This window comes from Mus caroli, unplaced genomic scaffold (assembly GCF_978045245.1).
Source record: "Mus caroli unplaced genomic scaffold, Mus_caroli_1 scaffold_12, whole genome shotgun sequence".
In the NCBI taxonomy this organism is placed as follows: Eukaryota; Metazoa; Chordata; class Mammalia; order Rodentia; family Muridae; genus Mus; species Mus caroli.
The window spans coordinates 80,876,443-80,904,110 of NW_028227267.1; the positions used below are offsets into that span (position 1 = coordinate 80,876,443).

The 27,668-nt window shown below is 35.5% G+C and overlaps 1 long non-coding RNA gene across 2 annotated transcripts; it reads right to left on the bottom strand.

The window, feature by feature from the left end:
- Positions 1-382: 382 nt before the first annotated feature.
- LOC147001920 (uncharacterized) lies at positions 383-27,668 on the bottom strand. Of its 2 annotated transcripts, XR_015044752.1 has the most exons (5): positions 27,441-27,668; positions 21,943-22,010; positions 20,851-21,095; positions 5,320-5,399; positions 383-468 (listed from the first exon to the last, which is right to left on the bottom strand). It is a non-coding gene; the product is annotated as an uncharacterized LOC147001920 (long non-coding RNA). The 2 variants fall into 2 exon arrangements; XR_015044751.1 differs by lacking the exons at positions 383-468; positions 5,320-5,399 and having other exon boundaries at positions 20,735-21,095.

A 27,668-nucleotide genomic window follows, 5' to 3' on the forward strand; every position in this document is an offset into this window, starting at 1 on the left:
TGTTTTGTTTTGTTGTTTGTATTTCTTTGTTTTTTTGTTTGTTTGTTTGTTTGTGTATGGTGTATGTTTGTCTTTGTGTGAAGTTAGAATTTAAATTACAATGGTCTGAGGTGTATGTTTTCTAAGTAAAAGAGTAAATAGTATTTTTAGGTAAACATTTAAAATAAAATTTAAAATGTACTAGACTTGTAATGAAGAGGAAAATATTTACAACTGGGGACATACTGTATGTGTTGGTGCACATATATACAAATTTCAACATCACTTTTGTGGTTGTACACAATTTAAATTAGTTTTGAGACTAAGGAGAACAAGGATTCAAGTTTGGAGACAAGGATGTTCAGGAGGTCAACTTCTTACTTTTGGCTGAATTCCAGTAAAGAATTCCAGTAATTAGTGTGGAGATCCACTCTGAAGATCTGTAGTGTAGATTTCTCCTGAGGACTCTGGAAGTTTACAGTAGGCTTTCTGCAAGGAAAGAGGTCAAAGAGAGCAGGATGATGATACATGTGGTCAGGATTTTTCAGAAATGAACTGAGAGGTTTCTGAACAAATTCATACAAATGCACATATAGAAATAAATGAGGATATATGGTTTTACTCAAACCACACAAAACACACATGCACATGTATACATGCACACACATTAATTGTTCTTTCTAGTTCTATTTTTGTAATAAAACATTCTGATCAAAAGCTACTTAAGGGGGAATGATTTATTTAAGTTCAGAATTCTAAGTGACAGTCCAGTACATTGGAAAGGCAAGACATAAGGAACTCAAACACAGCTCACCCCATCACATTAGGGTCAAGAGCAGAACAAATAAATGTCTGCATGTCTTACACATGTGGAGAAGATCAATTTTATGACCTCATGTTGGATTAGAGATAGCAGTCTTTTGGTATTTTTAATTGTTTCCCCTCTGCAAATATCTTTGTCAATGTTCATCTTTTCATATAGATATTGATCATATATATATATGTATATATATGTGTGTGTGTGTTTATGTACATATATATGTGTGTGTATATACGTGTGTGTATAAATATACATACATATAAAAAATATATGTATATATGTATACATATGTCCTCAGGCCAGTTTTTATATTCACACAACCCTTGATCCTCTGCTAAGGAATGGTACTGCTCAGAGTGAACTAGACTATGAATATTAATTAACATTAATTATCAAGGTAATTCCTCAGAGACATGCCAAAGGTTATCTTGATCTAAGTAATTGCTCATTGAGAATCTTTTTCCTGATAGTTTAAGATTGTGACATAGTAACAATTAAACTACTCATCATGTACATGTTGATCTATTTTAAAAGAAAGAAAAGAATTACATTCACATAAACATACATATGTCTGCATATATTATACATGTGGAGAAGATCAATTTTATAATCTCATGTTGGATTAGAGATAGCCATCTTTTGATATTTTTAGTTGTCCCTCCTCTGCAAATATCTTTGTCCATGTTTCATCCTTTCATAGAGATATTGATCACATTTGATGTGGACAAAGAAGTAGGTAGATTCCAATTTCTTACTTGATGTTTATCCCTTGAACTATGCAAGTACAAAGATGTACATAGGAAGATACATTAGGAACATGTACATATTCACATATGAACTCAGAGAACAGCATTTCTAACATCACATCTGTATTAACTTAGTTTAAAATGTTCATGGATATTAATTATTATATCCATTCTAAAATTTGTATTCTTTGATATTCAGTCATTTTGTCATAGCTTAAGTATAACACAAACTTAATAACCTGAATCTATATCTTAGTGCATTTTGTCTCTAAATTAACCACCATGCCAATATTCCTATGTAATACTCTCTATTTATCTGGGGTAAGAAATAGCCATCAAGTCATTATTTTCTTCTCAACTATCAAGCCCTATCTTATAATGGACAGTTGATTCATCAAACAGGTAAACTGCAGCTGCACATGGAAATTTCACAATCTTTTGACCAAATAAAAAAACAGTTTCCATTAGATTAGCAGCATTACATTTTGCTTATGGGAGGCAGTGTGGACAAACATACATGAAGTACACATATCATTATATGTATGCATATGTTAGTCTTAGCTAGTAAGTGAATATCATATCTTGTAAAAAAATAATGAACACTTGCTTATTTATGTGACACCCTTTTCTGCTAGAATTACCTAAACAAAATATATCTCATTTTTATTAAATTGTTTTGTTCAAATATAGTTGTGTCTTGTTATAATTTATACACTGATAAACTGTAAAACAAGATCCCTGGATTTTGCAAACTTCTATTAATCCACATCTATAAAAGTTATCATATATGTGAGAAATGGTCATATTAACAGTACTCTTTTTTAAAAACAATTTTTATTAGATATTTTCATCATTTACATTTCAAATGCTATCCCAGAAGTCCTCTATACCCTCCCCCTGCCCTGATCCCCAACCCACCCAATCCCACTTCCTGGCCCTGGCATTCCCCTGTACTGGGGCATATAATCCTTGCAAGACCAATGGGTCTCTCTTCCCAATGATGGCCAACTAGTTCATCTTCTGCCACATATGCAGCTAGAGACATGAGCTCAGGGGTTACTGGTTAGTCTATATTGCTTTAGTGGATGCTCACGGTCATCTATTGGATGGAACACAGGGCTTCCAATAGAGGAGCTAGAGAAAGTAGCCAAGTTGCTGAAGGGGTCTGTAACCCTATTCTTCATTTACCGTTAAAAAACACATTGAAAATAGAAGCTGTTTGGTAAGCTGTTTGCAGAGTGCTGACCTAAAACGAAGCCTCTAGCAAATGACTTGCTATGGATTTCCTACAGAGATAATCACTCCTTTTCTCCATGTTTGCTAACAATTTTTTGTCAGAAGCAATTAAAAATTTTAGCTGTGATCCTTCAAGACTTGAATGAGATAGGTAAGGATTCTTACCCATTATTGAACTCTTTGTCTATAAAGTGTGCTCTCTAAAACACACATATAAATGGACACATTTCCATTGCATTTAATGAATATATCCCATTTTTATTAAAATTCAAAATTGTGGCTTTAAACAAGCTTGCATTCCTACAATTTCCTATACTAATACACAACTACTCTGTTGTGTTGTGGAAACTGCAAAAATGTTCTTTAATTTTTTCTGGAGTAATTTTAGGGCAACACCTTTGGGACTGCAAAATGTTTCTTATAAACACTAGTTCACTTTATCCATTATAGTTTGTTTCCACAATCACTTTATACCTACAGAATACTACGCCTTTTTGATTAAAGTGAAGGCAGTAATCTATTACAACCATATTAAACCCATTAGCTGTTACCTGAGTGTGCACACTTTCCTACCACACATAGATTTTGTTAGGGGTTGGAGTCAAAATCATCAGAGTAATTGGAATTGTGAAAGGTCATGAAATAGTTTGTAAAAAAAAAAATAGTGGGAAAAGTCAACATACTCAAATTTAACACATACATTCAAATAATTTCTATGAAAAATCTTTTAATTTTTATTTTACATACATGAGTGATTTGCTTATATCTTTGTCTGTGTATCATATGTGTGTCTAATGTACTCAGGAAATAAAAGAGGCCATTCAAACTCTAGAATTGGAGTTACTGGACAACTTTGTATCACCATGTGGATGTCACATTGATCCTTTGCCAGAAAACAGGTGCGTTTTTAGCATTGAGGCATCTCTCTACCCTTACAGTGATTTTATTTTATTTTATTTTATTTTATTAAATAAGAAGCACACAAAACATATTTGGTGGTCAAACACTAGTGAAAACTTGAAGTACAACATTCAAAATTTCTAAAGAATTTTAGTATGATGACAACACAACCTCAAATCAAGAAAGAAAGTCTTCTGGCTCTGCACTGTTTATGCTCAGGAAATTGTCCCTCCCTGTGGCAGTCTATACCAATGAAAAAGAATACACAATTGTTACATATCATTTACAGAGATGAGGTATAATTTATACCCTATCTCTGTCTCATTCTGTCAAATATTTCTGATTCCTCTCCCTTTCTGTCCCTCAATAAGATGTCATTTTCAGCTTTCTTCTACAAACTAATGGCACCTTAAAGGTGTGTACTAAGGACATGTCTGTATTGAAGCCAGAGGGATATATGTGGTGTCTTTGCAGTCCAACTGGATCACTTAGACCTAGTTTTGTGGGTGTGAATCATTGCCAGCATAGCCACATTGCTGGATTAAAATTCCTCTACAGATCATATTATAGGGGCATATAATAATTCATCAGAACTTCACAAAGCCTTTTAGAAAACTGAGGCTATAAAAGATGTGTAGGTTGACTAGGGATGAGACTTTTCATGAGTATACATGTCTATAACTTGTTCAAAGGCCTCCGGTAGAGTTTTTGTGAGTCAACTATGTCACAAATGGGACTCTAAAGGTAATTCTACATAAAAGTTTTCTAGAAGTTTCACATTTGTAGAACTACATTTGATTTATTCATGCTCTTACAAGATCCTACAAGACACTTACTGGTTCTTCAAAATAAATTTGGATTGGATCACTTCTTCTATTTGCTAAGGATCTCTTTATTTGATGTAGACATTTATTTACATGTCATCTCTCAAAAACAATCCTATGACTAAATTAATTTTTAGAATTTTGTCTCTCCTTTTTGATGCCTTGTACATAGTCAACTTCATCAAAATGAAGCTAAGGGCTACAGAAGTGGCTCAGCATTTAGTGTGCTTATCATCAAGCAAGAGTTTGGAACTCAGAATTCAGATTAAAGCTTTGTGGATATGACACTGTACTGTAATTGTAGGGTCAAAGGAGGAGGCAGGTCATCCCAGGAACAAGGTGACTACTGTAACTAGCAATATTAATGAAATCTGGATTTTATAAAGAGCCCCTGCCTCAGAGAACAATACAGACAATAGATTGAAAAATAATCATGTCATCAACCTAGGACCTGTATAGACATGCAAAAATATGCATCCATATTTACTCAAAACTATGCATGCACATACATGCATATACACATACCACATACATGTAAATACACACATACACACACACACACACAGAGAGAGAGAGAGAGAGAGAGAGAGAGAGAGAGAGAGAGAGAGAGAGAAAAGCAAAAAGAAAAACAGATGAAGTTAAATAATCATTTCCTTTTACTGACTACTAGAGGCTCCTTGAAGTTGGTGCTGAATGCAGTATTGCTACTTTTGATGAGAAATAAATGGACACAGGAGTTATTGGTGCTGTAGATAAAGAAGTTGAAGATTGTGATATCTAAATATGTTGTAAGAATGATGAAGAAAAAGCTTACCTGTAAAGTAGGAATTCTTGATCCATAGCAGAATGGACTTGGCATCAATTAAGTGGTATGTGTTTGAAAACCAAGGATAACTGGAAAGAAAAGGCACAGGTCTATTTAAATGTCAGTCTGCCTGTGAGAGGTGCAGAAAGTTCTATCTTGGTTGATGCTACTGGCTGGGGTCCAAAAGGGTCAACAGTCTTCATATACTTCTCAATCTCCCCAAGGAAGATGATTTCCACAAATGTGCTGGTAGAAAATCATGTCAGCAAAGCAAATAAGGAATCGATTATCAAACAACATTTTTCAGTGTCATGTGACTTCATAGTTTGAGGCCAGCCTGGTCTACAGAGCAAGTTCCAGGACAGTCAGGGCTACACAGAGAAACCCTGTCTCGAAAAACAAACAAATAAAAACAAAACAAAACAAATGCTGATATATTTTCAGATAGAGTAAGTCACTAAGAAAAACACGTAAAAGCCTGTAGAACATGGGCAGGTTTAGGCCAAGAGATAGAAGACACCAACGAGAAGTACCTGAAGCAGATTGCTGACATATATTGGCTACTGTCCTTGAACCTTTAAACGTCACACATTTAAAGAATCAGATTTTAATCTTCAATGCAAAAAAGGACGCAGAGTACCCACAACATTATAGCAAAATTTTCATCTTATTGATAATGAATATATTTTGCACATTTTCATTTTCTTAGAGGACTATTCAATTGAATAAATTCTCAAATGATCCAACAGCTAAATATGCTTCTCAAGTTATCTGAAAGTTTTTCTAATCATGAATAAGTTCATATGATTTGTTTAAAAGTAAGAAAATATGTAAAATATAGACATCATAATTTCCAATCACAATATGCAGAATTTAGAACTGTTAAAATTTTACTATAGATATACAGACGACTATAAAAAAGGAATTACATTTAGGGATTGTGTCCATGTGAGGCTTTGTGATGTCACGATCTGATACTGTAAACCAGAAAGCTAGTGGCCCAAGGTCCAAACTGGATTCACAGGAAGTCTACAGACTCATTTTCTACTTGTTCAGAAGAGACAATTTTGCTTTGTGAGGGCTCTCAATCAACTGGATAGAAATCAATCATAGAGTAATCTGCCCACTCAAAGTACATGGATTTAAATGGTTATCCTTTAAAAAAATCGCCTTTATGGAAATACTTAGCAAAATTTTGGCCAAACACTTGGTCATCAAAATATGCCAACAAGTTGACAAAAAATTAGCCAATATGTTTTCTATGGAGGTGTTTATGGAGCTGTAGCCTCTGTAACAAATTATGTTAAAATGCCTTTTTTATGACTCTTGTCATTATATACGAAACATAAGATCTGATGGCTTCTAATATGGTCTGCCCCCCCCCATTCCCCTAAATCATACTTTTCTGAACTTAGGAAAAGTATTCTCCTTTTATATAATTTTCATAGGTGTCTTCCTGCTTTTCTATTTTATTCTTATTTTATGTTTCTTTCCCCATCCCAAATAATATTATGAACTTTTATATGGCCTCTTCCCTGTCTACTTGAATTCACCATAAAGTCATGTCTCTGTTTTTTAGCATTAACCATGAGATACACGTTTAAATGGTCAATTCAGAGAACCAGAAGGCTGAGCTATGGGAACAGAGAGCTTGACCTAACAAGATGCAATTATTCGAACATTATTGTGAAAGAGATGTTATGGGTCCCAATGTCCAAATCTATTTTTATGTTTAGTCTTGGCTTGGCTGCAGAAGCAATTTTTGCTGGTACTACTTCCTTCTGCGCAGTAGAGGGATGATAACCTCTGGGAGTGGACCCACCACCTGCTGACTTCTGCCATATGAACTGCTACACTGAGGCTACACAAATACTAGGGAAGCTATTTCCAAGTGCTATTTTCTGCAGTGGAGATGGTTTCTGAGTGGAGCTGTTACTTGTCTCATGACTGTCCCAATTTCAGTCACTTAAATCACAACTTGGGAAAGCTAGGACTCTGCTCCAATATTCCTTGCAAATTATTTAATAATATATTTGTTATGAGTGATTTTAGCTCCTGGATTTTTTTTTAAAGTAACTGGTCTTATTTTAGGTACTTGTGCAGCATAGCCCAGTCTCTTTTTGATATTTTTTTCTCATTCCCCTGAGACTTATATCTATTTCTGATTCTGTTCCCCAAGTCCTCTGAGAGGCTAGAGAGGCAATGAACTCATTTGATTTTTGTTTTAGCAAAGCCTGTCTCTGCAGTCAGTAAATTGTTCTGCCCATCTGTAAGAAACTCCACTCACTCTGTGACTGACCTTTTGTTCCTTTCATGTCTGAAAAATGTCTTGTTATTTGTTTTAACATCCCCTGCAATCTTCTTTTCGTTTGTCCTCTTTCCTCTTTTCATCACATTTTTTCTTTTACACGTCAAGCTTCAAAATCACTTATATATTCACACATTTCTCAGGAGATCTCCTTGCCTTTAGTCTCCTTTCTGCCTCTGGTGCTGCTCAGTAGGAACTCCCTCAGTGACTGCCTGTTTGCACAGCACTGACTGTGGCAATTCAGGGGGAATGTAAAATGATGATTACTTTAGCTTTTCCGTATTTATATCTGACCTTTGAAAGTGAAGGAGAATTTACTTATCAGCTTTCACTAAATCGCTCGTTAAATAAACTTATTCTAAGTACTTATTGTACTTTGGGCTATTCTTTACCTCAAGTTCAATTTATGTCTTTCCCCGTTTCTAATTCAACACATCTCAACTTTTTTCTCCTTAGTTGCCACCTGCTGGACCTGCTAATACAGCTGATGAATATGGCAAAATCTAAACCCTACATGTAACAAAGGTTGTGTATGTGTAAACTATTTTCTACAAAATATGTCAAAAGTAAAAATTGCATAGATCCTGAAAACTTACAAATATTCTTCCAGCGATGTCTGTTAATGCTACGGATTTCTTCACCGAGAAGAGTTATATAATAAAACGTATATGACCATATCTCTGTCCATTTTTACATCACATGAAGCTGATTTACTGGTAGCATGACTGAAGAAGACTTGATTTTCTGTTTTTCTATGTTTGGATAATATACACGGGTTGGAGCCACTCTAGTATAAGATTTCTAACATTTTTCAATGCTTAAAAGTTTGTGTGAAACAGTAATTTAAGAAAACCAACACCAAATAAGCCACACATTAATTTAAAATGACATAAAGATTTATTTAACTTTGCTTACACAATCAAACAAGCAAGTTACTTTAAATGTTTAATGAAACAATTTATAGAAAACTTTGAAAACTTTTATAAGTTTTCTTTTGATTTCCCACAATGAATAAATTACACCAATAAATTTTCACCCAATTCAAGTACTGCAGCTATAGATGGTGTTCTTAACCCCGCTTTAGTCAATCACCCAGTCATAAACACATGAAAATGCATACTTGAGGTACCTGAAACTTGTATGTTATTATAAATGTATTAATAAAAGAACAATAAATGGAAAAGGGAGGTCATGGATTTGAAAAAGAGCAAGAGAGGCTGCATGGAAGAGTATGGAAGGAGGAGAGGGAAGGAGAAAGTGATAAAATTATATTCTAATCTCAAAAATTAAATAAAAAAATCAATCTGAAAACCAAGAATTCTATACTCCTGGTTAAACTGATAGGTAAATCTTAAACCAAAAATAAACAGATGGCAAAAAATGATTATGCATAACAGTGCCAAATTAGTAGCCTTGATGAAGACTTTTACCTTGTTTTCATTTTAATACTTTTAAAATTATTTATTGTAGGAGTTAAGCATTATTAGTATCCTTTTGACGGTCTACTTAAAATTATATTGTATTTATACACATCTCATTCTTTACATACCACAATGCAAATGAAAGAAAATCTTAGATGTATTATATCCCATCCACACTCTGCACAGATATTGATGTTTTAAAAATCATGAAAACAATACTAAATGTGTATTCTCATTTTTATTTTACATCTCTTCTTTAAATAGAATAGAATTTCCATCTGATATTTTTTTGCCAAGACTGATAATTTTATTATCTTTTGTATTGCAGGTTTCTGACAGTAAAATGTCTGTTTTGTTACTCCAAAACTGTCCAGCTTGCTTCATTTTTTATGTATTTTTACCCAGAACATAGATTTTTGAGTAGGCATCTTGCCAGTATTCCAACATTACATTTTATTAACTCTGGCCTCCTATACTTCTGAAAATAAATTGGTCTAATTGATATCATTATTCCTCTGTATTTATCATATTATTTTCTTTGAAAATGCTGGAGAATATTTCGAATATTTCTTCTTTGGTGTTTAGTATGGGTAATATAATGTACTGTAACAGAGATTGCTTTGAATTTATTTTGACTTAGTTTGACTGTCAAAATCCAGTGCCTATGGGAAATTTCAAACACTGCGTATTCTATACATTCTTTCCAGCATATTTTCCATCCTTTGAGACTTCTACATCCATGCCGATGGAAACCACCTTCTTTCCAAGCCTGCACTTTGACTCCTCCTCCCTCCTGATTCTTGGTTTTTTTTGTTTGTTTGTTTTGTTTTGTCTTTTTGTTTTTTTTTGTTTTGTTTTGTTTGTTTGTTTGTTTGTTTGTTTTTTTGAGACAGGGTTTCTCTGTGTAGCCCTGGCTGTCCTGGAACTCACTCTGTAAACCAGGCTGGCCTCGAACTTAGAAATCCATCTACCTGCCTCTGCCTCCCAAGTGCTGGGATTAAAGGTGTGCGACACCACTGCCTGGCCTCCCTCCCTGTTCCTTACGCTGGATAATTTCTATGCATTTTCTCTAAGACTGATACATCTTCTTGTAACCCTTAAGGTGAGTTGTCAGGGAAGCTGTCCGGCAGTCCCCCTGAGCATGTGCTCCAGGACAACCATGGACTCCAGTCTGCCTTGATGGCACTCTTACATAAGTACATCTTATTGACCCATAGTCTGTACTAACTTTCTATGTTCTTCAAATAATCTGTCCATTAATCACCTACCCCCGACAAGACAAATGCCGTGTTGAATTGTTGTAATATATGGACAAAATAAAGATTTTTGTTTCCTAATAATTTGTACCTGTGGACAGTTGAAGCTTCTGATTTAGAACATACAATAGAAAAGAGCGTGTGAGCTTAATTTCAGAGTGTATTTTCAAGTTCTATTATTTCTTCCTTCTTCTTTATAATAGCTTTTGCTTTTATCTCCCAGATTTTGAACAAATAAGACATTAATAGAACCTTCAATGTTTAGTCATTAAATCAGCACATAACATGTATTATCTAATAACTGTGACACCTAAAGTATTCCACAATTATTTCTATTGATTATTTTTATTTAAATTTGATTATATGCTTCTGATATGTTAAATTTGTATTACTTTTGCATATGAATGTAAAGAAAATTACTTTTTAAAGATTAAGGCATTAAGTTTTAACATTTTATTTATATTTGTCAGTTATTCTGACTACAATACAAATACAATCATTTTATCTTTGAAGTTGTGTTATTTAAATATTTTTCTTACTTGAAAAATTGTCATTTCTATACTATTTTTGAAGTCACAAGTGGTAAATGTATATACACATATGTATAAAATTTTGAAGTCAGGAAAATACATATATCTCTATATATGGTTATATATGTGGGTGTAAAATATGTACAATACACATATTTAAAAATGTGTAAATACATATCTATATATACTTCTTTCTACATATAGATAACATAGACATAGATATAGATATATACACATATGGAATTATATTCCTACCTAAACACGTGAATCATATCTGCTAATTAATCAAAGTATCTGGATTCATGTGATATTCATTAATGAGAAATTTAATGATTAACATAGTATCAATGATGGAAAGAACAAAATGTTACCAATTATATGAAGAACATAATGTCAACAGTTTATAACTTATATAGAATTACATATTTATTTTGTTTTTTATTCAGTATTTCACCTTCCATTCCAAAAAAAGGAAAGGAGCCTACAGTCATTTGTCTGACTTTAAGATACTTGTTTCTTTATGCTGATAGAATTTATGAAGTACCATTTGGCTCTTCTTAGTTTCTCCACAGGATGTAGTAATTTTCAAGAAGTTTCCTTAGACAAAAATTCATTCCACTTTCCCAAATGACCATTAATGACAGAGTGTGTTCTTAACATATGATTTGAAGAAATACTGGAAAATTCTTAATGACTGATGACTAAAGTGGTCTTCATGTCTCTGTCTGGCCACTGTTTTTAGGTGTTTAGCTATTGATTATGAAGACACTAAGGTAATTTGCTTTCCCCTTACTGAGTAAGCATCTGGGTGCCACCACTGTGGCACTTACTAACTGAGCTGGCTACTCCTGTTACTATGAGCAGAACAACTCCAATTAATTGGGCAATTAAAATTATGGGACATGCAGAACAAAGAGATTCTCTTAATTCGGTTTACTTCAGTATAAAATATTGTTAATTTCACATTAAAGTGAACATATTGTTTGAAGAAATACTAGGCTTTGTATTTGATCTTTGGTCTATCTAAGGTTAATACCTTATCTTAGTAAAAAAGCTTTTAGTTTTAGATGTAAAATATTAATTGTTAAGTTTTAGTTGCTGGTTTTGCCAGTAGAATTTCTACCTTTGACTCCTGACTAGCACCCTTACTCAAAAATAAATGTCAAAATCTATGAAGAGCCTGAGGTATGGGATGCAGCAGTCCATTTGCAAAAGGCTACTACACTGAGTTCTCCCATAATTTAATGTTGGTGCTATTCTATTTAAATTATGTTTTTTAAGTGGTATATTAACTCCAAATAGTGTACATGATTGTGCAATTTAATTCATTTAAAATAAAGTATACTCCTATATGCATGTCTGTAGAATGGCTCGGAATTAATTAGCCCAATCTGAGTTTGCCCACTTTATCCAACATATATAAATTTATCATATATATATATATATATATATATATATATATAAAGAACTCAAGAAGATGGACTCCAGAAAAATCAAATAACCCTATTAAAAATGGGGTATAGAGCTAAGCAAAGAATTCTCAACTGAGGAATACTGAAGGGCTGAGAAGCACCTGAAAAAATGTTCAACATCCCTAATCATCAGGGAAATGCAAATCAAAACAACCCTGAGATTCTACCTCACACCAGTCAGAATAGCTAAGATCAAAAATTCAGGTGACAGCACATGCTGGCAAGGATGCAGAGAAAGAGAACCACTCCTCCATTGTTGGTGGGATTGCAAGCTGATACAACCATTCTGGAAGTCAGTCTGGCGGTTTCTCAGAAAATTGGATATAGTACTACTGGAACATCCAGCAATACCTCTCCTGGGCATATACCCAGAAAATGTTCCAACTTGTAATATGGACACATGCTCCACTATGTTCATATCTGCCTTATTTATAATAGCCAGAAGCTGGAAAGAACGCAGATGTCCTTCAACAGAAGAATGGATACAGAATATGTGGTACATTTACACAATGGAGTACTACTCAGCAATTAAAAACAATGAATTCATGAAATTCTTAGGCAAATGGATGGATCTGGAGGATATCATCCCGAGTGAGGTAACCTAATCCCAAAAGAACACACATGATATACACTCACTGATAAGTGGATATTAGCCCAGAAACTTAGAATACCCAAGATACAATTTGCAAAACACATGAAACTCAGGACAAAGGAAGACCAAAGTGTGGATACTTCCTTCCTTCTTATAATGGGGGGAAAATACCCATGGAAGGAGTTACAGAGACAAAGTTGGGAGCTGAGATGGAAGGAAGGACCACCCAGAGATTGCCTCACCTGGGGATCCATCCCATATACAACCACCAAACCCAGACACTATTGCAAATGTCAGAAAGATTTTGCTGACAGGACCCTGATATAGCTATCTTTTGTGAGGCTATGCCTGAACCTGGCAAATACAGAAATGAATGCTCACAGTCATCTATTGGATGGAACACAGGGCCCCTAATGAAGGAGCTAGAGAAAGTACCCAAGGAGCTAAAGGGGTCTTCAACCCTATAGGAGGAACAACAATACAATCTAACCATCCCCCCCCCCGCCCCAGCTGTGTCTCTAGTTACACATGTAGCAGAGGATGGCCTAGTATGACATCAATGGGAGGAGAGGCCCTTGGTCTTGAGAAGATCATATGCCCTAGTACAGGGAATGCCAGGGCCAGGAAGCAGGAGTGGGTGGGTTGGGGAGCAGGGTGGGGGCAGGGTATAGGGGACTTTCAGGATAGCATTTGAAATGTAAATGAAGAAAATATCTAATAAAGAAAAAGAAAATAAATGAATAAATACATAAAGTATACTCCTATATGCATGTCTGTAGAATGACTCAGAGTTAATTAGATCAATCTTCTGAGTTTGCTCACCTTTAAGAAAGCTACTCTGAAGGTATATCTCAAGCTGTATTTTGGGTATTTTTGTTTGTTTGTTTGCTTGCTTGCTTGCTTCACTTGTCCTTCTATTTTTCTTTCACTGTTTCCATATCTCTTCAATGTTCTCCAAGTGGGAATATGTACCATTGGATTCTTAGGAATGCTTTCTGACACTTTGGTTTTCTGGATTCTTTATATCTAAGTGATCAGAGTATGGACTCAAAACTTAGAGTTCCTTCATTTTACTACAGTTCAGTTCTGCTCAATGTTAAAAAAAAAATAGAGCATTGGATAAGGATGTTATTTTTCTTAGGGATTTAAAGACAACATAGAAAGTAAATCAAGGGCACAGGAAGAAAGAATACTTGTCATTTACTTGAAAGTTAGGCTTGGCTATTTTTGTACTTTCCTAAATATGAATATGTTGATTGAATTGTTGAAAGGCCAGCAATTACAATCAGTATGTGAGTTCATATAATTTTGATTTATTCACTACCCCACAATCCATATTTATCTGAGTATACACTTCATACTTTCTGACTTTTTGCAGCCTATGAATCCATTCCTGTGGTATTGTTGATTCTTTCAGTGAGAATTTTGTTTGCTAATATATGTGTGAGGATTAATCGCATAGGTAGACATTGCAGACAATATTCAGACATTTTAATATCTGGAAAGATAAGAGTAGATTACAAGAATTCTATACTATTGATTATAGGACATTTATATATTTGTTGAATTTTGAGTAGGTGTTGAAATTAATTCAACTCAATTGGGAGATTTACAATAGTTATGAAGAATTCACGGCCTGATGAAAATGAAGAAAAATAGCATATTCAGTAACAACACCACCTAAAAAGTATAGCTCATGCTGAAATATTCACATTAGCATTGCATTAGGAACTGGGAATTAAAGAAATTTACAACCAAGTCTCATTTGCCACTTGTATTTTGTGAAGATGATAGAAAATGACATAAAATGACCAAGCTAATAGTCTGGAATGTGGCATCTTCACGCTTAACTTCATTAATGTCACTTCCTGTTATGGTTACATGCTTGTTGGGGTGTACTTTGGTTTAATAATAAAATAGAAAGTATCTGAATCACATTCAATAATAGGAAAGTCATTGGACACCTCTCTTCTTCATTTCTTATATTTGCTGATGATATGAATACCAGAGAACAGTCTTTTGGGGTGGGGGGTTATCAATAATTTTATTTATAAATCCCTAAACTATATACTTTAAAATTTTCTATCAAATCCTAACATCTGTGTTTTCTTTCTATTTTGTAAATATAATGGATTGTATTAATGCAAACAAAAAAGGGTCAATATTTTTAGGCAATTTGAATATATACGTCATAGAGACATTGGAAACTCAAAGCTGGTAACCACAGACAAAATAAACCTTCTACCTAACCACATGCTGTAGTGTGCATTTACTGACAAGTACCATATTTTTGCTAGTTCAGTTTTTCTTCTTTAGCATTATTAAAATTATTATTACTTTTATTTATTTCTTTACAGTCTAGCCATTGCCCCCTTCTCTGTTCTTCCTCCCACAGTTCCTCATCCCATTCCTCCTCACACCTGTCTCCAAGAAGACACCCACACCCAGGCCTCCCCTCTCCCTAGGGTCTCACTTCTCTTGAGGGTTAGGCACATATTCTCCCACTGAGGCTAGACCAGGAGGTCCTCTGCTACATATGTGTTGATGGCCTCAGACAAGCTCATGTTTGCTGCCTGGTGAGTGGCTCAGTGTCTGAGAGATCTCAGGGGTGTGGGCTAGTTGATACTGAGACTGCTAGTCTTCCTAGGGGGTTGCCCTCCTTCTTAACTTCTTCTAGCCTTTCCCTAATTCAATCACAGGGGTCCCCGACTTCCGTCCAATGGTTGGGTATAAATATCTGCATCTGTCTCAGTCATCTGTTTGTTGGGCCACTTGGAGGACAGCCATACTAGGCTCCTGTCTGTAAGCACAGCATAGCATCAGTCTTTTTGTGAAGCAACGAGTGATCTCTCCCACTTCGGTATGCTTACTAACAAAAAGATCAAGAGCTGATGACATCCAAAGACTTGCCATGGACAATGTGACAGAGATGCAACAATATCAGCACTGTTTGCCTGTGAAGACATGTGTGATGGAGTTACAGTTTAAGGCTCTACATAATTACAGTTTAAGGGAGTTCTTCAGAAAGCATGGCATAACGTATAATTCAACTACAGTAACCCTGCTATAAACCAAGTAGTCCCATATTTGGGACCCATACAACAGAGTATCATTTATTACCTTGATCATTAGTTTTTCTAGTTGTTACAGAAAAGATGAAATTTGATAAAACTAACCCTAAGTGTTCAGATGAACAAATATTCTATATCATAGTTTTTCATATGACATAATTCAATATCCCAATAAGAGCAAATGCTTACAAGCTTAGAATTTCTTATGTGGATAATGGCTTAGGGCCATTTCTTAGAAATTTTCTTTGGAAACTGCACTGTTCTGATATGCAGCAAGTATGATATATATAGGCGTGGCTGAGGTACTAAGCCACATTACTCAACAAGTCAATTCAGAATTTTTATATCCTAATAATGACTAAGAATATACTAATATAAAATACAAAATATATTTATTTTAGAAGTTATGGAGAAAGATAAAATTCTGATTATAAAATATATTATGGTTCTTTGTTTTTTTTTTGTTTTTTTTTTTTGTTTTTTTTTTTTTTTTTTTGGTTTTTCGAGACAGGGTTTCTCTGTATAGCCCTGGCTGTCCTGGAACTCACTTTGTAGACCAGGCTGGCCTCGAACTCAGAAATCTGCCTGCCTTTGCCTCCCAAGTGCTGGGATTAAAGGCGTGTGCCACCACCGCCCGGCATATTACGGTTCTTGAAAACAAAATTATTAAAATACAACATATAATAATAGTAATGTTTTTCAGACTTTCATTTTCGAATTTCTCTTATTTTCTTGGTAAAGAAGGGGGAGATGGAAGTTTCTTCATTTGGTTTGAAAATTTGTTTTGAGTTGTACTTTTCCTTACTGTATTATTTTCAGATGAATCTGGATATTTTTCTGACAAAGACAGATCTCTGTGCTTCTGCAGGATTATTCTACAGGACATCAAAGAAATTAATGACGGAAAGATCCCATTCTATTTCTAAAGTGCCTTGTGGAGCTTGCACATAGCTGAGACTACTGAGTAATCTAAATCAATTATATTGAATTCACATCGGGTGATTATGGTCTTCCCAGCTCCTCCCTCGGCCAGCTGTTCCTAATCAGTCTTCATTCCTTAGTTCAACTGATGCCCCCCACACTGCTGACTTCCTCCTGCAAGACTTCTTAATAATCGCCCGTTCATTTGCATCAATCTTCCCCATCACTTGCCTTTTGACTCTTTGCTTCCTCTCAGTTACTTCTGGATTCTTTACATGAAATATTAATGACAACTTATTGTTTGCCTTTGTTAGAAATTTATATAAAATGTGGAATTTGGAATGCCCGTTGATATTTTAAATAAGACAGGCAATGTCCAAAGATGAATAAATACTTTTACTCCTTAGCATAGCTAATTTTCCGACCTAAAATAAAAGCCAACAAATGGACTTTGATATTTCCATTATATAATCATTTCAGAGAATTATTGAAAAATAGAACTATCTTGAGATTTCCTGATACCACACACATATATTTCCATCACACCTTAACAAAACTAACAAGAATATGTTTAATGATTTTTGTGGTAGGATAAATTATGGATTTAATTTTGTTGTTCTGTATTTTATTTTATTCTATTTTATTTTATTTGTTCAAGACAAATAACTCACTCTATATCCTTGACTGAACTAGAAAATTCTATATACACTATATTTGTCTAGCTTTTCCAGAGATTAGCCTAGCTCTGCTTCCTCAATACTCTGTTTAGAGGTGAGGCACCATATCCTTCAGATATTTTATTTTTAAATTGAGAAAATTGTGTTACACTAAACAGAGACAATGTAGACCATCCACAACTTACTTTACCTGGAACATATATGAGGTAAATAATATAAGAATGTCAATAGAAACATCAATGTGCAGCCGAAGACTCAATATATTTCCTATCTGGTTCTAGTTAAAATGGTTGCTATTTGCCATATATGAAACCAAATGTTTTTAAATCATGGGGCATGAAGTGGGCAGGAGGTACAAGGGCAGCACCCTTTCAGAGGCTAAGGGGAGAGGGTTGCAGTGAAGAACTCTTGGAGGGGGACTGGAAGGGAGGCAACATTTGAAATGTAAAAAATAAAACTTTTTAAATTTTTAATATGGTTTTATGTAAAAAAAAAATATATATATATATATATGAGGTAGACTTGATTTCTAGTTTCCAGATAGAAATATTTAGGAACCTTAGTCATGAGTTTAGTTAATTGCTCTAATCTGGATTTTCACTCTGAAAACAAGTCTTTTACTCTCCTATGTGACAAAATCTCATAAGCAAACTGGCCATACCGCTTGCTGACCTCATTCTTTCCTTATGCTACTCTAGCTCATTTTAAAAATATATGGTGATGATGATGATGAGTGTGTGTGTGTGTGTGTGTGTGTGTGTGTGTGTGTGTGTAAGTGATGGGGATGTGACTACGACAAAGTGTGCATGTGGAAGTCGGAGGATAGCATTATAGACTGGGTTCTTCCTTCTGTTGCTTAGGCTCCAGAAGTCATGCTTAGCTCAACAGGCTTCTTCTGACCAGCCGAGGATCCTCGCATGCCCAATAGCACTTCCGTTTTCACACTTTAAACAAAACAGACCTTTCTTTTTCCCAGTTGAGGAAGGTCATATTTTAGAGAATCGGTTTAAGGCATTATTACGGAAAGAAGATATGCAATTAAAGGCTTAATGCTAATGTATTAATAATTTAAGTTGATGCATTTATTTCTCTTTCCTAGCATAACAACATTTAGACGGATAAGAAAAGCCTTTGCTTATCCTAGGTACTTCCTATAATGGCCTTTTCAGCTATGAGTGTGTAACTCTGGTGGCGAGGGGGAGTGATTTTAAATTATGAAAATGCTGTTATGACATCCGGGTAATCAGAAATGAAGGAAAACAAGGGCTATTCTTCGAAGATAGAGTAAAACCCCAGGTAAAGGAGAAGAGGTTTTTAATGACTCTGAGTAAATACCTGAGCATGTAGATGCTCTTTGCATGAGGAAATATTTGGGGAAGGGACTGACATCCGCACAGTGAGAATCACATATCCCAGTCTCCAGTACTGTGTCTGAAAACTTGAAGACACTAATGATTTAATGTGTTAACAAATAAAATGAAAGAAATAAAAGTAAAAAAGTGAGAAATGAAGAGTGAGCCAAGTAAGTAGCAGGAAAGGTGCATACGGAGGAAATAATGTACAGTAGTTTCTAGCACATCAGCTTGATTCTGTAATGCTGCTAGCAGTTATTGAAAGCAGAAATACACAACAAAGAGCCCCTGTGATTCAATTTTCTCCTTTGTAAAAAGAGAGGGGTGATCTCGCCTTAGTCCCCAGCTTTAAGTTGCAAAGGCTGTATGGCTCTCAGATTCTCAAGTCAAATAGGACCTGTGATTTGTTTGTGTTTTCCCCTACCCCAGCTTGGATATGGTCTCTAACTTTTCTGCTGGTCATGGGTGCCCTTGTGGTCGCTGGTTAGTCTGACCTCCTCTCAAACATGTCTGCTTGATGTCTTTGATACTGCTGTCTGTGATGTTCATATTTAGTCTAGATTGATTTGAGTTTCCCTCTCAGTCCATAAAGCGGCAGGGGGTGGGGAGGAAAGACCCCATTGTTTCTTTTGCAGATGCTCACTTTAAGGTTTTATAATTTTAAATAGAATTATCAGAAGAAAAAATATATATCATTTGAGATTGAGTAAGGAAAATCTGGAAGGAAAAGCAGACAGGGACTGGCACCGCTGATCACACCCCAGGTGTGACACTGCAGAGCACTTTACCACTAATTCACTAGGCTCCATCTCTGGCCATATCTCTAAATGATCGCGAATTAGCAACTACAGCACTGCCATATCTTTTGCCTCATCCACATGTTGCTATTGAACTGGAAACCACATGGTTTCTGGAAGCTAATCCCAATTAATTCTGCCAAAGATGGCAATTTGTTTCTGAAGTTGGGCAATTTAATTACTAGTTTTTAAAAGCTCGGATTACACAAAATCCTACGGAAGAAATGTATCCAAGTGTTTATGGCAAAATGAAATAAAGCCCTAAGTCTAAAACTCATTAAAGTAAAACATATTAGGTCAGCCTTCAATCCTGTTCTTTCTTAGTGCTTAAGGAACTAAAGCAGGCACATTAGCCTTCCTGTTGCTGTCAACTATAGATACTGGAGCTGATTTTTCATTAGAGAGGGGATTAAATTTAAAAACCAGAATAATGGAAAGTTTTAGTGATACTAAATGAGTCATATGTTTGTAACCTAAATTCTTCCTTTTAGGTTTTAAATAATTAGGGAAATGATCTTTCAATATACTGCCGTAGAAGCAATACAATTATTGTGTTGAACACTGGACCTAATTTCCTATCATTAATTGTATGTGTTAATTGAGAGTCATTTCAGCCAATCAATCACAGGCAAAGCCCTTAATGAGTTTCTGTAATGTGAATAATTCTGTATTCAGTTTGCTAGTGCCTAGTTTTCCAGCTTTTAAAAATTAAAATTCAGTTTGGAACTCGTTTTATACTTTAAGGAGAGATCCATGTACACATACATATACAGTAGCGGTGAAGAACATTTATATTTAGGAAGCACCCTGATAGAGTCTGTAATGTCTAATTTTTATAGCATATTAATTTTTTCTTGTTACTTTATTGTATTTTTTAAAATTAATTAATTTACATCATACTACCTCTTCCTCTTTCTGCCCTCACAGAGACCCCCCCCAAACACCCTTGTCTTCTCTGAGAGGGTGGGCATCCCCCCAACCCTGGCTCATCAAGTCTCTGCCAGGGTAGGTGCCTCAGAGGATGAAATTTCTGACAAGTCTGCCTCGTTGGGGAAAAGATACGACAGTCAGGCTTTAGAGAGAGCCTCATGCTCCAGTTGTTGGGGGGCCCATGTGGAGACTGAACTGCTTTTTTATACATACATATCAGGGGCCTCATTCAAGCCTGTGTTTGTTCTTTGATTGGTGACTCAGTCTCTGAGAACGCCAAGGAGTCCAGTTTAGTTGACATCATTGGTCCTCCTGTGGAGTTCCTCTTCAGGGTCTTCAATCCTTCCATCAACTTTTCCATAAGAGCAGACCTCTGTGTCCAGTGTTTGGCTGTGGGTATCTGCTTCAATTTCAGTCATCTCAGAGCCTCTCAGAGGACAGTTACGGTAGGTTCCTATCTGCAAGCATAACAGAGTATCATAAATAATGTCACAGACTGGTGTTTGCCCATGGGATGGGTTTCAAGTTGGATCAGTTATTCTATTGTATTAAGAAGTGTTGCTTGAGATACATGGGGAGAAGGATGAAAGGCATTGCTGCCATGATAGGGGGTCTGTCTTTAAGATGATTCATAGATCAGAAGAAAATTGTTTGAAATAGTTTTACATAAAAAATCAGTGAAATGGATATCAAGTGATAAGACTTAAGATAATTCTGATGAATAAGAGCAAGTCAGACATGAATAAACAGAGCACCGAGGTTTTTGAGAGCACACAACCATTTATATAGTAGTTGGAATGACAATTCTATTTGAAGCATATATATGCTATTAAAGCAGACAAATTACAGACAAGAGAACTGTAATAAGAATAACAGCAGATGAGAGTGAGAAATATAGGTTCCTTTTTAATATAGGAGGAACTAGAGAGCAATTAAACATTTTGATTATTAGAAATGTAAAATTTAAACATTAGAGTTTCATTGGATGAAAAGATTGAGAATGAACTTTGAGTGAATGACTCCAGGGTAGGGGAGGGAGATGCACCATAGCAGCCATTTCTAATGCCAATGAATTAAGTCTAATTGTGTGATGTCAAGAAAGTCTATAAAATAGACTATTTTATAGCCTTTCTTGATTTTCTACATATAGAGGGAAATATAACGTGTATTTTTTAAAAATAAGGTTGCAGATAATTTTTGATATGGAATTTCCTGGGAGGGGGTGCTCATATGTTGAAGGCTGTGGCCCCAATACAATTCTTTGAAATAGGGATTTGAAAACTTATTGGAAGAAGAAGTTCTCACCTTAATCAATAAATTGTTCCAATGATAAATTCATAGCAAGATGACTTTATTTGGGTATGATATGTGGCCTAGTTGGAGAAAGCAAATTAAAAAGTGAGTACCTTTGAATGTAATATCTTGTCCCCAGACCTCTTATCCTCTCTCTCCACATCTGAAATCAGGTCACCAGCTCTGTTCCACTGTGCCTTTTCCCTGTATGTAGCTCTGATTCACCACAGACCCTGAACAATGAGGCTAGATGATCCCAGGAGGAAAATTCTGAGATGGACATTCACCTCAACTATTTCCTCTAAGTTTATCTCTCTTAGGCGATTTGTCACAGTACAGAAAAGCTATCTGACATATGTCATCACATCTAATTGTATTATTTAAAACTTCATGAAATAAGTGAAATCTAACATATGTTGTTAACTTATTAGAATAATATTTAATACAAACTTTCCAGAAACCACTGTAAAATGAATGTGGAAGCATGAGGAAGCTGAGGAAAAGTCTGTAAATATTTGTAGAAGGAGTTGAGGTAATATTTATAGAGAACACTTTAGATACCCACATGAGACCATACCACAATATAATCTAGTTTACAAAATCTACCTATTAAAGGCTATTAGTAGAGATAGGTTAACTACAAGAGGCAACACAGACCTGAGAAAGAGAAAGAATTTACACCAGGATTTTCAAATGTGTTGGTCATTTTTACATTTCTCATTGAAAAAATTAAAATCAAATACACTGTATATAGATTAATGACCTAAAACCGCAAATGCATGAAGACTCTGGAGGCCTGAGAATATCATGAAGAAACCTTTGCCACTGGCCACATAATTAAATTAGCTCTCTGCCTCCAGAAGGTCACGAACTCAGAGAAGTCTTAAATCTATTATATTTAAATATCTAACATTATTGTCAAGTTTTAGTTAAAGCCATTAGAAAACAAATCAGAGTTAGAGTCTCTGGGTTACTGGTTAGATGGTCAAATCAGATCTACAAAATCACATAATTAAGGGACCTGATGTGAGGACTATCCATTTATAACACATCTCACAGTTGAAGCTTCTAAGTATTCCAATTTAAGAAACACCTTTCTTTCTCTCTCTCTCTTTTTTTCTTTATTCCTTTAATGGGTGAAAGGGTTTATTTGGCTTATACTTCTAGGTTAGAGCCAATCAGTTTTCTGCCAGGAACTTGAAGCAACTGTTTAAATTGCATTCATAGTCAGGAACAGAAAGGAATGAACTAACACCTGCATGCCAGAGCTCAGCTCAGTCTCCATTTTCATTCCTTTCAGGGTCTCAGCTACCTCCATTTGACATGTGTTTTCTCATTTCTATTTACCCTGGTAGGAAATTCCTCCTTTAACAAGAGAGATGAACTGGCTGTTGAAGATTAAGTGATGCTTTTTAGCCATACTGTCACAGATGAAGCTACAACTAGAACCTCAGTTTTCTTAATTTTTTGTGTTGTTGGTGTCAAAACATTTTCAGTTTTTAGACATATCTGATTCTGAAACTTAGTTCTGATTTAGTTATTTGAACCATATTAAGATTAGTTTCTGTAAATTAGTATTGTTATATTGGGAACAATTATATACAATTTTAAATTGAGATATGCATAGTTTTGGATAGCCAACAGTGTTGGCAAACTGTGTATGAATGACAGCTGCTGTCACTATTCTGCTCTATTGGGTTCAGTAGTTCAAGTGTCCATGTATATGAACACTAGAGCAATGCTCTAGGCTTGCACTGAGTCCTGGCCCTTGGCTAGCTCTCTAGCCATCTGAGAAGTGATTTCATTTTATAAGAATGCCATCCTTGGTAAACTGGCAGAAAGATGTATCCCGAAGAATTACTAAGATGGACTTCATGCATGCAAAGAATTGAAAAAAGGCATATCACACCCCTGATTTCAATTAATATATGTGTCCCCTTTATTGAGGTTTTATAAAGGAAAATAAAGAGGAACAGAATTAAGGAGGTCACTGATGCATAGTCAGATGATTTTTAGTCAGAGAAGAAGGAGTGTGAAATGTAGATCATTTAAAGGAGGTCAGCACAACCTTGGAATCAGGAGCACTAGATACCTGTGTCTTATGTAGATAGAGTTGTCTTTTTGGATATTTCAAATTTAGGTCTAGCTGAAAATTGGTTAGACTGCACATTCCCCCTGGCTTTCCCTGTTCTCCTGTTTATTCCTTACCTCTGGTAGTCCTCTGTCTTTTTCCTTACAACCTTTCTTGTCTCATTACCCTGGAAAAAGAAATTGTATTTTCTTTGGACTTCTAAAAATTCAGGGAGTTAAAAACACTTTAAGATATTTCCTAGCTTCTTGTATGTTTAGCTTTGAGTTTAAATTTCAAGAAACTTATTCTTGCGAGGGGAGAAATTATTTTGAAAATGCTTGAGTTAAAGTTGCTGCCTATAAGACATTCAGGTCACAGAAGCTAATTAAGTTCTTCATGTAACATAATAAATAACACAATCAGCTACCTTTAGTTTAAAACATAACACCATTATGATTAACATCAGTTAAAACAGCAAGTCATATTTATGTATGTACATAAAAATAAGCTGCCATTAAATCCTAATGACTGTACTTTCTCAAAGGTCTTAGATTCTTATTCATAGGAGTCTTTTAACCTTCTTCTCTGAAGAACTCTGTGGTTCTCTACTACTTGGTACCCTAAAACATTCACCACACAGAAAAAATGATTTTTAACATATTTTGTTTTCAAATGAGGGTGAAAATCTAAAGAACACTGCCTGTTAATGACATTATGGGTTATGTTTTGATTCAATGTGTAATGATACTTATCTCTTCAAACACTCATTTTTAATTTGTGAAAAAGTTCAAATACTTTCTTCTAGCTTTATGAATCATGTAGTAAGTATATTAATAGGTTTGTAGTCAGTGTATGTCAGTGTATGCTTCAATATTATTCCAGATTTTCCTGCTTTCTAATTTATTACGGACTTACTTTCTTAACTACTTCATGCCACATCTACCTTAACAGTCCCTGACAGCCACCATTCTACTACTCATTACGATGGACAGACCTTTTCAGATTCAAATTATTAGAAGTCCATGAAACTCTAGGGGCTGTGCCATTAGCACAATGAATTCAAGTCCCATCCACATTGTGGCAAGCTGTTGTACAGGAGTTCAACAGCTGCAGGTCTCTCCACTTAACTCTGTTTGATGAAATGTGAAGAAAAACATTCCTTTTTTAATTTTAAATGAAAATGAAAATATTTTCAAAGATTTTAACAATGCCATAAGTGACTCCTTATCAAATCCTTCTGAATTTCTCTGTCCTGGGTTTCTATAAGGTGACGTTCTACACACAGGAACTATTTTTTGATTTGATATCAAGCACCATGATGATATAGATTCTTTGCAAGAAATGTAGAACAGTACTCTTCAGTTTTGAAAAGATACTAAAGTCCCTGGAGCCTCCAGTCTCTTGAGAGTTAGCTGCTTGTTGGGTCTTCTGGGGTGGGGTTATGCTAGGTCCCTTTTTGTGAGTACTCTGTGGACTCAGTAAAACTGCCAGGCCTTGGGATCTCCCCTTGAGCTGGATTACACTGGAACTTCTTTTCCTTAGGCTCCTCTCCATTTCAATCCCTGTAGTTCTTTCAGACAGGAATAATTATGGGTGAGATCTTTGACTGTGGAATGGCAACCCCCTCCCTCATTTGATGCCCTGTCTTCCTGATGGAGGTGGGCTCTGTAAGTTCTCTCTCCCTACTGTCAGGCATTTCATCTAAGGTCCCTCTCTTTGAGTTTTAAGCGTCTCTCATCTCTCAGGTCTCTGGTGCATTCTGGAGGGTCCCCCCAACCTTCTATCTCCAGAGATTGCCTGTTTCCATTCTTTCTGTTGGCCCACAGGGCTTCAGTCCTTTTCCCTCACCCAATACCAGATCAGGTTCCCCTCTCCCCACCCCAATCCTGCATCCATTTCCCCTCCCAGATCCTTCCCTCCCTCCCCACTTGTGATTGTTTTCTTCTTCCTCCCAAGTGGACCTGAGGAGTCCTCACTTGCGAGCTTCATCTTGTTGACATATTTGAGTTCTGTGGACTAAATCTTGGTTATTCTGTACAAGTTTTTTTTTTTTTTTTTTTTTTTTTGCTAATATCCACTCAGTGAGTACATTTATATCCTTTGGGTCTGAGTTACCTCACTCAGGATGCTATTTTCTAGTTCTATCCATTTGTCTGCAAAACTCAAGATGTCCTCATTCTTAATGGCTGAGTAGTATTCCATTGTGTAAATGAACCCCATTTTCTGTATCCATTCTTCTCTTGTGGGAGCTTCTGGCTATCACAAATAAGGCTACTATGAACATAGTGGAACATATGCCCCTGTAGCATGGTGGAGTTTAGAGGTCAGGTGGGGTGGGGGATGGGGATGGGGAAATCCTTGTGAAGACAGAGGTGTGGAGAGGAGGTCTGGAATGTGAAACAGTAGGAGGAGGGTGGACAAGGGTGGGGGAGGATAAAATCTGGAGTGTAAATAAATAAATAAAAAGATAGTAAGATGAAATCATTATATATTTTTCATTGCTTTACATTCTTACTGCATTAAAATTTACTGAACTTCAAAAGAAAGAAAGAGAGAAAGAAAGAAAGAGAGAGAGAGAGAGAGAGAGAGAGAGAGAGAGAGAGAGAGAGAGAGAGAGAAAGGAAGAAAGAGAGAAAGATACTAAGACAAATTCAATAATTGAGCATTCAAGTTTGTGTGCCTCTCAATTAGACATTAATTTCAAGCATGGCTATTTCCTTATATAAATTAATTTTAGCTTAAAGGTGTGTACTAAGGATGTATCTGTATTCCTGTCATAAGGATATGAAATGTGTGTGTGGCATATCTGAATCACACAGACCTAGGACTTTGGATGTGTTCTCTTGCCAAACATTCCATTCCAGCCTTATTGCTGGGATAAAATTCCTCTACAGGAAAGCTAATTATCCACATCTCCCAACTACAAACCCTGTGCCCCACAACACTGACCTGCCTGCAAGATATACTGCTACAATAGTGGCCCCAATGTTATATGAGTAACCAACCATTTGTTCAAAACAAAGAAAACAAACAAACAACACCACCACCAAGACAATGCATTATGATTCATTCTATGAGGAAGATCCCATGACATGGTAAAAAGTCAAAGAACTTATCTACATAGGAGAAAACCTAATATTATTATTCTTCTAAAGGTGTTTACCGCTCTAGAGGAGGTGGGACCTGAGAGAATGGAGGTGATAAACGAAGTAGACTAAAGTCACATGCCATAGTCAGTTTTATTCTGAACCTCAAACAATTTATACTCTGAGGGTTAAGAAAGACCGTGGGAGTTAATTTCTCATGAGTTCAAGGTGTATGCAATCACAAGCCACCTATGGCAAAAACCTTTTTTCCAATAGAGACATATAAAAGATAGTTTATACCTTTAATTAAATAACAGCTGCGAACAATAGTAAGAAATCTCTAGTAAACTCACTCTTATTTGCTGTAGCTGAGAGGAGTACCACACACACTAATGGAACAAGTTCATGTTTTGAAGAGGCTGAGTTTACAGGACTCAATTCCCCAACCTTTGCAGTGTTTTCAGACAATCAGAACTTTCCTCAAATGACTTTCAATTCCTGGAAATATTTTCTTCTTTTTTTCATTTCTGCTTTTACTTATTCTTTTATTATTTTAACATAAATGGACATACAAGTTGTTG